The sequence below is a fragment of the Lygodium microphyllum genome, chromosome 15 (assembly GCF_053477565.2).
Source record: "Lygodium microphyllum isolate KBCC chromosome 15, Lygodium_microphyllum_v1.1.10, whole genome shotgun sequence".
NCBI classification, from domain to species: domain Eukaryota; kingdom Viridiplantae; phylum Streptophyta; class Polypodiopsida; order Schizaeales; family Lygodiaceae; genus Lygodium; species Lygodium microphyllum.
The window spans coordinates 12,436,871-12,448,985 of NC_141149.1; positions in this window are offsets into that span (position 1 = coordinate 12,436,871).

Here is a 12,115-nt window from a genome sequence, read left to right on the forward strand (position 1 = left end):
TCGGGCGGGAACTTGGAATAGTGATCCCTGTGGATTGTTGGATAGCCTTCAGGCGGATTGTGGATAAGCCTACGGGCGAAACTCCTTGTATTTCAAAGATAAACATGATAACCTGTTAATAAAGAACTTGTCTGATATTGTTTTTCTATGTCAAGTGATAAGATTACGTGAAGGAACCAGTGCTTAACGGATTAATTAAAGAAGCTGGTTGTTACATGTCCAACTAATGTCTTAGATAATTACATAACTAAAACAACCCGAGGAAAGTGCGGTGAATGGGCCATGGGTCCATCCTACGGTTGGGTGGTCCTGGTTGGCCGGGAACTTTTCTCAAATCATGAGGAATAGTGGGATGATCATCAAAGGACAGAACAACAAAAGCGTTGATTTAGAGATATGTCTTATCCCGATTTACGCTGTTTTAGGGGAATGGAATGGGACTGTACCTTATGGCAGAGAGGTTGAGCTTTGCATCCCTCTCGTTTCCCATTCTCCTTGAACCAAGTGCAACGTGAATCCGCTTCGGACCTGGCATTTCTGCGTAAAGTAGTTTGCTTGGGTCCGACGCTAGTTGCTGTTAGGAAACGACCAATCAAGAAAACCCTAATCCAGGTCGATCCTAAGTGGGAACGGCCAGAATACTTCCGCTACGTGGTAGACGCGAAAAGCCCTAGATCACAAATCCCGTAACATTCTGTGGGAGTGCCGGGTGGAGCTTTCTAGACATCCTTTCTGGTGAACTGCTAAGACGTGTCCTGGATGATACTAGTGGACATGTTACAATTATTCTTTCTTTTTGAATGGTTAAATATTCTTCTATCACGTTTTCTACCAAAAACACACTTTTTTTTCATCTACATTCATTTGAACCATCGTTCTCTCCTCTTCTCTTTGTTTCTTAGTTCTTAAAGCAGATTTTACTCTATCGTAAAATTTCTCACCAAAATCATGTCGGTTCTTACCAGTAGTGTATATTGGTCTCCCTTTGTCTCCTTTCACGAGATCTTGAGAAGGCGATTAACAATCATAAGAGTCTCTACACAGAGGACCAATACTGCTTACTTGCCGATTGAGCTATATAGATATGGAACTCCGTGGACCTAAAATGAGACCAGCTCGTTAATTTTCAGTAGACCGAACTAGATTGGGACATCCAAGCCACATCTTTCCTTCCATAAGATATCCATTTTCTAATATTTTGTTTCAAACAAATCCAAGATTTTTCTTCTATCTCTTTGATTTGTTTCATGAGACAATGGTTAAAAGAGTCCCATGGTGTTGATACAAATCGGTAGGAATAGATATACTAAGGATAAATATCAAATAATAGAATAGAAAGTGAAAATTTTCATCTTGATATTGGTACTTGAAAATAGAATATCTTCATTATATAGTGTTGTAATATTGTAATGTGTCCACTAGTATCATCTAGGACATGTCTTAGCAGTCCCTCGGAAAGGATGTCTAGAAAGCTCCGCCCGGCACTCCCATGGAATGTTACACAGTTTGCGAGCTAGGGCTTTCCGCGTCTGCCATGTAGCAGAAGTATTTCGGCCGTTCCCACTTAGGATCGACCTAAAATAGGGTTTTCCTGATTGGTCATTTCCTAACAGCAACTAGCATCGGACTCAAGCGAACTACTTTACGTAGAAACGCCAGGTCCGAAGCAGATTCATGCTGCACTTAGTTCAAGGAGAATGGGAAACGAGAGGGATGCAAAGCTCAACCTCTTTGCCATAAGGTATAGTCCCATTCTGTTCCCCTAAAACAGCGTAAATCGGGTTTAATCATAACTCTAGGTCAACGCTTTTGTTGTTCATGTCCTTTGACGATCATCCCGCTGTTCTTCGTGATTTGAGAAAAGTTCTCGGCCAACCGGGACCATCCATCCGTAGGACGGACCTATGGCCCATCCTCCACACTTTCCTTGGGTTGTTTTAGTTATTTAATTATCTAACACATTAGTTGGACATGTAACAACCAACTTTTTTTAAATTAACCCGTTAGGCACTGGTTCCTTCACGTAATCTTATCACTTGACATAGAAAAACAATATCAGACAAGTTCCTTATTAAGAGGTCATCATATTTATCTTTGAAATACAAAGAGTCCAGCCCATAGGCTTATCCACAATCCGCCCGAAGGCTATCCAGCAATCCACAGGGATCACTTATTTCAAGTTTCCGCCCATAGACTATTATGTGGGCCTCGAGATCCAATCCCGAGTCACGTTAGCCTCTTTTGCAGGACTCGGAAGGCAAGGGATTTATGGCCAGAGCCCCCCTGGCACCCAAGCATCCTCCTACTGCAAGTAGCGCTCAACGGAGAGACCTCTCACGGCGGGTTCGGTCCACTTTTCCGGTGCTGTGAACAACCCCCTTGGTTAGGGTCAGGCAGGCAGTCGGGGATAATTGAAGTTGCCTATCCCTTCAGGACTTCAACCTAAAATATAGATATCCATTTATCTTTTAATTCATTGATCAAACAAAGCCAAACAGTGCTCTAAAATCTGTAGCAAGCACAAACATTTCCATTGGTCGTTTTTTGTTGTTGGCAAACTGCTAAGGAATGAATCCTTCCTTTCGAATGCATCAAGCACTCGATCTGGGATGACTTGCAACTTGGCAAGATCCCCTATATCCTGGGTTAGGGCGTACCCTATTAACCCAACTTGGTCAAACCTTAAAGTTCATTGGGTACTTCAGTTTTTGGTCTTTAATCTCCAATTAATCTTCCTTACTCAAGAAGGATATCAAAGTATACATCCTCTTGCAAGATAACTTGCGTAAGGATCTGCCATCCTCGTTGCGAGAATTTGGCCTTTCTTCTTGTGATTCAATCACAAGACCATATGACTCCGTACTCGCTGCGCAAGTGCCGCATCGTACTATGCGATAATGGAGTCACGAAACAATCCGTTTTAGGTTCTTTAAGCTGACGTCATTAGACCTAGGGTTTCCTAGCTTCATTTTTGTAAGAATCTCAGGGACAAACCCTAGTTCCTTTTATGATTACGAATCATTGACCCTACATTCAGGGAATGTGGGCAAGTATTTAAGGTATACGCGTTTCTTGGAATTTAACTCATTTCCAATGGGTATTTCACAGCATAGGTACTTTTAAGTTTATATCAATTTGGTTAACTCTAGAAGATAATTTCGAGATTACTTCCACATGATTCGTTGTCTATGCGTAACCCTAACTTATCGATTTGAGGTCAGGCAGCATAGGTTAGGTTAATTTCAACTAATCTTTTCTTTTCTTTGCGAACAAAATTCATGCTAAATAAGCAACCTTTTTCTTGCTAATTTATGTAGTTAACAATGATAATTTCATAGAGTTTATGCATCGTAAGATTCATTTCATGATTTGCACTTTCCATGATGATTCATTGCAAAAAGAATAGGGGTTAATAGTGCGAGATGCAGTTTTATACCTTTAGGCTTAACCAAAGTATACTATTTTAATGGTTAATAATCTAGCTCATAATTCATTTCAATGCATAAAGCTATTTGCTAGAAATACGTTTATGCTTTATTTATTTTGCATGTTCCATTAAATGTATTAATGACTAAGTTCCTTCGTCATGAACAACTAGGACAAAATATATCCTATTTCTAACAATTAACCTTGCATGATTGAATTACAACAATATAAAATAAAAATTAAGAAGGAAAACCTGGGTTTGGGTTGAGATATCCACATGGATACCGGGAGATGGCCCTCCCGCGGTTGCGCCTTGGACTTTCTTAGGAGGCATCGCAATTGTAGTTTTTCGGATGTGGAAGCAGCTTTACAACTCCTCCTAGGAATTCCACCATCGCTCCCTTGCACCGCCCGTCGATAGTAGTTTTTTAGAAGGCTCCCTCCTTGGAAGTCGGGGAAATTCGAAAGGGTCTTTCAGAGTCTTCTACAACTAGACCCATTGAAGCCATGGGGAAGGCTTAATGGCCTTTTAATTACTCGTTCAAATGAGGAATGGAAAGGGATGGAAAAAACACAAGGTGCAGGAGAGAACTCTAAGGGGATATAGTAACCATAAAGGTTAGAAGTAAGGTCGAAGGAACCTTAAGTCAAACTTGGAGGAAAGGGGGTTTCAATATGCCACAAGGGGAGGGGCTAGGGAAGGTTTAAATACGGAGGAAAGAGGGGTGGTTCCAAAGCCAAGGGATAGAGGTTTAAGGATTAATACATGGGGGGGTGTGGTTGAGGATTTATAAAATACGAAAAAGGGCTTAAGGAAAGGGGGCTAAGTGACTTTTAAAAAGCATGGGGGGTGTAATAATAGGACCTTTAAGCCCACTCTGTATAGGGGAAAAAGGGGCTTATGATCCTTTAAAACACGAGGGGGGGAGTAGGGAGAATTTGGTGAGGCACAAGAAGGGGGGTGAAAGGGGGCTTAAGGGGTTTTAAAACTTGGGGGGGGGGGAGGAAAAGGGTATAGGAAGGGGGTCTTGGGGGGGATTTTAGGACACGGGGGAGGGGGGGTGATAAGAGGTTTAAAGGCCAAGGCGAATGGGGGCTAAGATGACCCCCCCTTTGGAAGCTTCCAAGCTTCCAGAAAGTCAAGGGGGGGTGAAAGGACCGTCAGTCGACGGCGGAAATGGCAGCGGCTCCTCCCTCCCTCATTGGCATCGTGTTCCTCTGCCCAGTCGACTAGCGCGGCGAGTGCGTCCCCCTCTCCTTCTTTCATAGGCGAAATTCCTCCCTCTCATGGCAATAGCCTGCTCCCCTAGTCCTCATGTATATCAGCCATCCCTCCTTCCTTTCTTTTTTTCCCAGCCTGCGGCCCCCCCCCTCAATTATATAGGGGAGGGGATAAGGTCCCTCCTCACCTTACGTGTCTATTGGCATGGCCATGAGGCCGAGCAAGCTCCAGCAAGGAGCTTGCTGGCCTTCTATTTCCCTCTCCCCTTCCAGCATGACCGTCGCCAATGGTGAGAAGAGAAAAAAAAATTCCCATGAATTTTGATATATTACATTCTCTCCCCCTTAGAGGAATCGAGATGTCCTCATCTTGAGATAAACTGGGGATATTGATGGTTGAGTGTGCCTTCATTTATCCAAGTGGCATCCTCTTCGGGATAATCTTTCCACTGCACGAGGCATTCCCTCAGGGTTCTGGATCTTAATTGTCTCTTCCTAACATCTAAGATCCTATCAGGCCTTAGTTCAAGGACTCCTTGACTAGGCATTACAACTTATTGGTCATCAAGTACATGGTTAGGATTAGGTACATAATTTTTCAATAGGCTGATATGGAATACTTTATGAACTTTTGGGTTCTCAAGGAGTTGTAGTTTATAAGCATTAGGTCCTAGGCACTTGAGGATCTTGTACGGTCCACAATACCTTGGACTTAGCTTATTGCAATCTCCTAAGGATAGGGAACTCTTTTTAAGGCATATGCAAATGAAGACCATGTCTCCTTCTTTGAAGACTCTATCTTGACGCTTCAAATCTGCATATGCCTTTTGTCTATCCTTGGCTGCTTGGATGTCCTATCTTATTGACTTTACATGGTCATCCATCTCTTCCAACATCTGCCTTGAAGCTTCAACCCTTAAGGTTGGATCTGAAAAGTTTAGGGGACTTCGACAGTCATGACCATACAATGCTTGGAAAGGGGTCATCTAAATGCTTTGCTGGTAAGAAGCATTGTATACAAATTCAACCAAAGGTAAGTATTGAATCCACCTCTTTGGCTCACGACAGCAGTATGCCCTAAGCATATCCTCGATGACTTGATTTACTCGCTCTGTTTGGCCATCTGTTTGGGAATGGTAGGCGGTGCTAAAACAGAGTTGAGTCCCAATAGCTTCAAAGATAGCTCTCCAAAAGTGTGATGTGAAGAGAGAATCATGATCACTAATGATTCTCCTGGGTAAACCATGTAGCTTGAATATCTCCTTGATAAACAATCTTGCAATGTCTGAGGCTTTATAGTTTGTCTTTACTGGAATAAGGTGTGCAACCTTAGTAAGCATGTCAACCACAACCATGATGGAGTTGTATCCTTCCTGGACTTGGGGTAGACCTACAACAAAATCCATACTGATGAATTCCCATTTCATTTGGGGGATGTCAAGCGGTTGCAGTTTCCCTGGCATCATGACATGTTTGGCTTTTATACGTTGGCAAGACAAACACTCGGTGACATATTTGAGAACGTCACCTTTGAGCCTCTCCCAATGGTAGCTCTTCCTAACTACATTAAGATTCTTAGCATAGCCAGGATGTCTTGCGAAAGGGGAATCATGAGCTTCCCACAATATCTTCTGCTTAAGTGACTGGCTTGCTGGTATACACAGCCTTGTTCTGTAGTAGACAAGCCCATTATTGATAGAAAATTCATGATACTTAGCCTGCAATTTTTGATTCTGATCCTTGATAGAGATCTCCCTTAGCATTGTTTGGTAGGCTGGATCATGGCATGCTTCCTCTCTAGCTAACTCAAGTATAGGGTTATTTAGCATATATACTTTTGTAGCTAGAGATCTGGCTATTGATGGATTCTGCAAGATTAGGGAATTTAGGAATGCCTTGCGACTGAGTGCATCGGCAACTACATTCTCTTTTCCTAGTCGGTACTTGATTTCAAAGTCATACTCCTCCAACACTTCAATCCACCAACGTTGCCTCATGTTGAGCTCGTTTTGGGTAAAGATCCATTTGAGATTCTTATGGTCAGTTACTAGAGTAAACTTATTACCCAACAGGTAGTGTCTCTAAATCTTTAGAGCATGGATGAAAGCTAGCAATTCCAGATCATGCATAGCTTAATTCTTTTCATGACTCTTCAATTTCCTTGAAGAGTATGCTACTGGATGACCTTCCTGCATAAGTACACACCCCAAGGCAAGAATGCTAGCATCAGTTACTACCTTGAACTCCTTATTGAGGTCTGGAAGTTTTAGAATAGGTGCTGATACCAAACTATGCTTCAATTTGTCGAAGCTATTTTATTCGGGAGTTGACCATGCAATGGAAGTTTGCTTCTTCAGTAAGTCCGTCAGAGGTGCTGCAATCAAAGCATAGTTTTTTATGAAGACCCTATACCATCCTGTCAATCCAAGAAAGCTGCATATCTCTTTGATGGATGTTGGTATTGGCCACTCAAGCACATCTCTGTGGGTCCACTGAGATTCCTTCTGCTGATACTATGAATCCCAGATATTCAATCTGGCGCTTGAAGAATGCACACTTCTTCATTTTAGCATACAGCTTATGTGACCTCATCGTCTCAAGGACAATCCGAAGTTGGGTTTCATGATCTTTTTCATGTTTAGAATAGACTAAAATGTGGTCGAAGAAGAGAAGCACGAAATCATCAAGATATGATCTAAAGATATCCTGCATTAACCTATTGAAGGTGGCAGGTGCATTCGTAAGCCCGAATGACATAACTAGGAACTCAAAGTGCCCATATCTTGTATTGAAGGTCGTCTTTGGGATATCTTCTTCCTTGATCCTTATCTGATAGTAACCTGACCTGAGATCAATCTTGGAGAAGATCTTCGCACCCTGAAGATGATCAAGAAGCTCATCTATTCTAGGAATAGTGTACTTGTTCTTGACTGTTGATTGATTCAACCCTCTGTAATCAATACATAGTTGAAGTGTCCCATCTTTCTTTTTCTGGAATAGTACTGGAGCTCCCCACGGTGAACTGCTAGGCTGGATGTAGCCCTGATCTAGTAGTTGCTTGAGATGTTCCTTCAGCTCAATTGCTTCTGGTATGGACATTCTATGAGGTCTCTTTGCAATTGGCGCAGCTCCTGGTACTAACTTAATCTCATGATCCACTTCTCTTTGAGGCGGGAGTTCAGTCAACTCTTCAGGAAATACGTCTACGTATTCCTTTAGCCAAGAAGGTCCTTCATTAGACTCTTGCTTCTGATCTAACTTGTTAAGTTTGATCAAGTAAACAGGTAATCCTTTTCTGACTCCTTTTATGATCTGAGATACTTTGGCCAATTGGATTCTTGGCACTCCAGCCTCACCTTGAGTTGTGACTAATTCCCTTTTAGAGTTTCGAAAGGAAAATTGACCCTTTCCAAAGTGAATGTGGGCGTCGTTAGGCTTAACCCAATCCATTCCGAGTAGACACTCATGGATACCTAAATTCATGACTCTTAATTTGATCAAAGTCTTCTTTCCTCCCAGAAAGAATTCCACCTTAGCAGTTTGCCTGATACAAGTAACCTCACGACCATTTGCCAATTCCACAAGCAGGGTAGGTGCTTCTACTGTGGCTATTCCTAATCTTTTTGCACATGCTAGTGAGATAAAGGAATGTGTACTGCCACAATCAATCAAGGTCTTGAAACCTTTACCTTGATAGTCTGACGGTGTTTGAATCACCGAGAACTGGCGATTCGGCCCTTTCTTGTGTGAAGCAGCATGGACTGTCGCCTTTTCGAATTCTACTTCCATGGTCGGATCTTCCTCTTCTTCTTTTTCGCACATTTGCCTATTGGCAATGCAGGCGGTTCTTCCTCTTCCTCGGGTAGCGACTCCTTGACCACGACTTGTTCCTTGGAAATGCACTTGGCGATGGCCTCCACCAAGCTTGGGACATTGCCTCTTGAAGTGACCGAGTTCGTTGCAGTGGAAACAACGGAGGTTTCGGCCATTACTTTGAGTAGGAATAAAGTTGTTGACGTTATTCCTCCTTGCTTTCTTTCTTTGTCCCTAATTATGACCTTGAACTCTCTTCATTTGAGGTCTAAATGCTTCTCTGTTCAGGTCATTATAAGACTAAGTTTTGTTATCCCTTGGTCTAGCTTGCACCTTCTGAATTATAGGCGCCGCCCAAATGAGTGCATCCTGAAGATCTGATGGACGCATAGATTCGAGACTGGTATTTACTGGTGGATTTAATCCCGCATAAAATTTAGACACCTGCTGTGTCATGTCCATTTGCGGTGCATACTTAAAAAGTGAGACAAATTTAGAGTAGTATGCATCAAGCGTGAGCCCCACCTGTTTTAATTCGTAGAACTCATTCATTTTCTACGTGTGATAAGTAGGTGGTAAATATCTTCCTTGCACAGCTTTCTTCAGCTTCTCCCAGGTAACGTATCCCTCTGTGATCCCTTGATCCCTGCACCATTGCTTCCACCAAAGCCTGGCTTCGCCGGTGAGCTTTAGCTTGGTGAGCATAGCCTGATTGGCAGGTGCAGTACCGGCTACTTCGAAGTAATCCTCCATGGATTCAATCCAAATTTCAACATCAGCTTGGACGAATCTACCTCTCCTGTCAAACGCGAGTGGCTTAATCTACTTGAGAAGGAACTTCCTCTCCTGGATCATAGCAGTACTTGATGTAGGAGGCGAATTAGGAACCTATACCTGGGGTTGTGCCTGAATAAAGGTTTTCTTAACGTTATTATACAATAATCGTAGTTGATTTATATTACATCTTTAATCAGCTATCACGTAAACAATGCAGCTACTTAACTTTTTATCAACTCTTATGCACAATTATACATTGATAAAAAGAAGTCTTTATTTGTATTTATATGGCCATAGCTCTTTTGAATACAACATTTCTTGCGATGATAAGCCAACTGTTACATTTAGTTTGGGGAGAACAACATTATATTACATTTATCTACAGGAACTGTATAATAGTAAGGTTTTGGGTCATGGATCTTTAGGAATTAGTAAGTCATTGGAAGTTTAGGATATCCTTTCCGTTGGAATCCATACTTCTCATGGCGGCCCAACACTTTAATCCTGTCTTGGGGGGGATTATACAGGTTACTTCCTCATATACATATGAGTTCATCTTAACCCTCTGACCTCGAATATGTAAAGTTGAGTTTACGTGAGCTTCTACAAAAATGAACAGCTTCACGACTTTCAGGTCTTCCAACCACTTGATCCTCTTTAGGTTGGTTTGTAGATAAGCAAACCGGTGGGCGGCTATATAGTAGATTCCTAAAGCACCCGTCCATCTTCGTTCCATGTACAAAGGTGATGGATTATAGATCTCCTCCAGGATGTTCATCATCCCAACCCTTTGTCTATAAAGCGGAGAATGCATTACAGTCATAAACATGACTCGAAATACCAAGAACTTGTTCCATGCTTCGTAATTCTGCAAGACAGCATTGAAGGTAAGGAAATGTTTGGACAACAACATTTGCTTTACTTCATCTTATTAAGATTTCATAAAAACAATTTTGTTGTTGGTCAGCTCTGATACCAACTGTAACGTGTCCACTAGTATCATCCAGGACATGTCTTAGTAGTCCCTCGGAAAGGATGTCCAGAAAGCTCCGCCCGGCACTCCCATGGAATGTTATGGGGTTTGCGAGCTAGGGCTTTCCACGTCTTCCATGTAACGGAAGTATTTCGGCCGTTCCCACTTAGGATCAACCTAAAATAAGGTTTTCCTGATTGGTCATTTCCTAACAGCAACTAGCGTCGGACCCAAGCGAACTACTTTACGCAGAAACGCCAGGTCTGAAGCGGATTCACGCTGCACTTGGTTCAAGGAGAATGGGAAACGAGAGGGATGCAAAGCTCAACCTCTCTGCCACCATCAAGCATAGTCCCATTCCATTCCCCTAAAACAGCGTAAATCGGGTTTAATCATAGCTCTAGGTCAACACTTTTGTTGTTCGTGTCATTTGACGATCATCCCGCTGTTCCTCGTGATTTGAGAAAAGTTCCCGGTCAACCGGGACCACCCATCCGTAGGACGGACCTATGGCCCATCCTCCGCACTTTTTTCAAGTTGTTTTAGTTATTTAATTATCTAACACATTAGTTGGACATGTAACAACCAGCTTTTTTTATAATCTATGCAATATTGTCTTTGCATAATGATATATTATAGCTTATCTCTTCTACTCATTTCTTGAATTTAAATATTAAATTGAATCCAACGGATTTTAAAGGTATTTTAGATTTATTTTCTTTAAAAATTTCTATACTTTCTGTAGTTGGACTTGAATATACTCAATGATCCAAGTATATTCAAGGATATAATAATGTAGACCGAAGTGTTTGTCTGTATCAGTAATTTTAATGGTGACTTTAAAGTATTGAAATGAAGAAACTAAGGTAAGAGTTTTAATTTGAAACTTTAGGGTTAAAAAAGAACCTTTATTAAAAACCCTAGATACATAAAAGCTATAACTCCAAACTCATTTTCACTTTCATTCTCTACTTTTCTACACTTGTGCTCTCCTTCCTTCTCTCTTTGTAGGCCATGGCTACCACTCCCGCCTTCGCCGCATGGATTAGCTCCACACGTTATGCACACATAGGAGACCAGATATACCCTAGGTTTTGTGTGACCTTAAGTCTAGAGAGCTCACTTTTTGTCATAGACCCTAGCTCTAGTATAGTGGCATCGTTTTGTGATGCGGCAAACCCTCTCACCTGCTCTAGTCCGAACTCTACTCTCAGATGGGTCCCCATAGATTTCTTATATAGTTTACGTGATAGATCAAGCCATGTAAATGTGATAAATTGAATCCTCATGCATGTGGGGTAGCATCTCTGCACTAGAGCAATGCCCATCTCATCCCACCATGATGGATCTCATTGAGTGTGATGCAGCATTTGCCATATATGTTTTGTGCACTAAGATATAAGAGGACAGTGATCTTGGCCACAACTAGAGTATTTTGAGAGGGAGCCTAAGGAGATCACACTCGATTCAAGTGTAGAGGCAGCACAAAGCTTAGCCATTGTGCACCCACCTCCTTGCCCTGATGAGACACCGACAGCCACCCCTCGCTTCTCTCCATGCTATCGTCATTGAGGGAATATCCTCCATTAACTTGTTGAAGGTGGTAGTCACATTTGTAAGCCCAAATGACATAACTAGGAACTCAAAGTGTCCATATCTTGTATTGAAGGCCATCTTGGGGATATCTTCTTCCTTGATCCTTATCTGATAGTAACCCGACCTGAGATCAATCTTGGAGAAGATCTTTACACCCTAAAGACGATCAAGAATCTCATCTATTCTAGGAATAGGGTACTTGTTTTTGACAGTTGATTGATTCATCCCTCGATAATCAATACATAGTCGAAGTGTTCCATCTTTCTTTTTCTAGAATAGTAATGGAGCTCCCCATGGTGAATTGCTAGG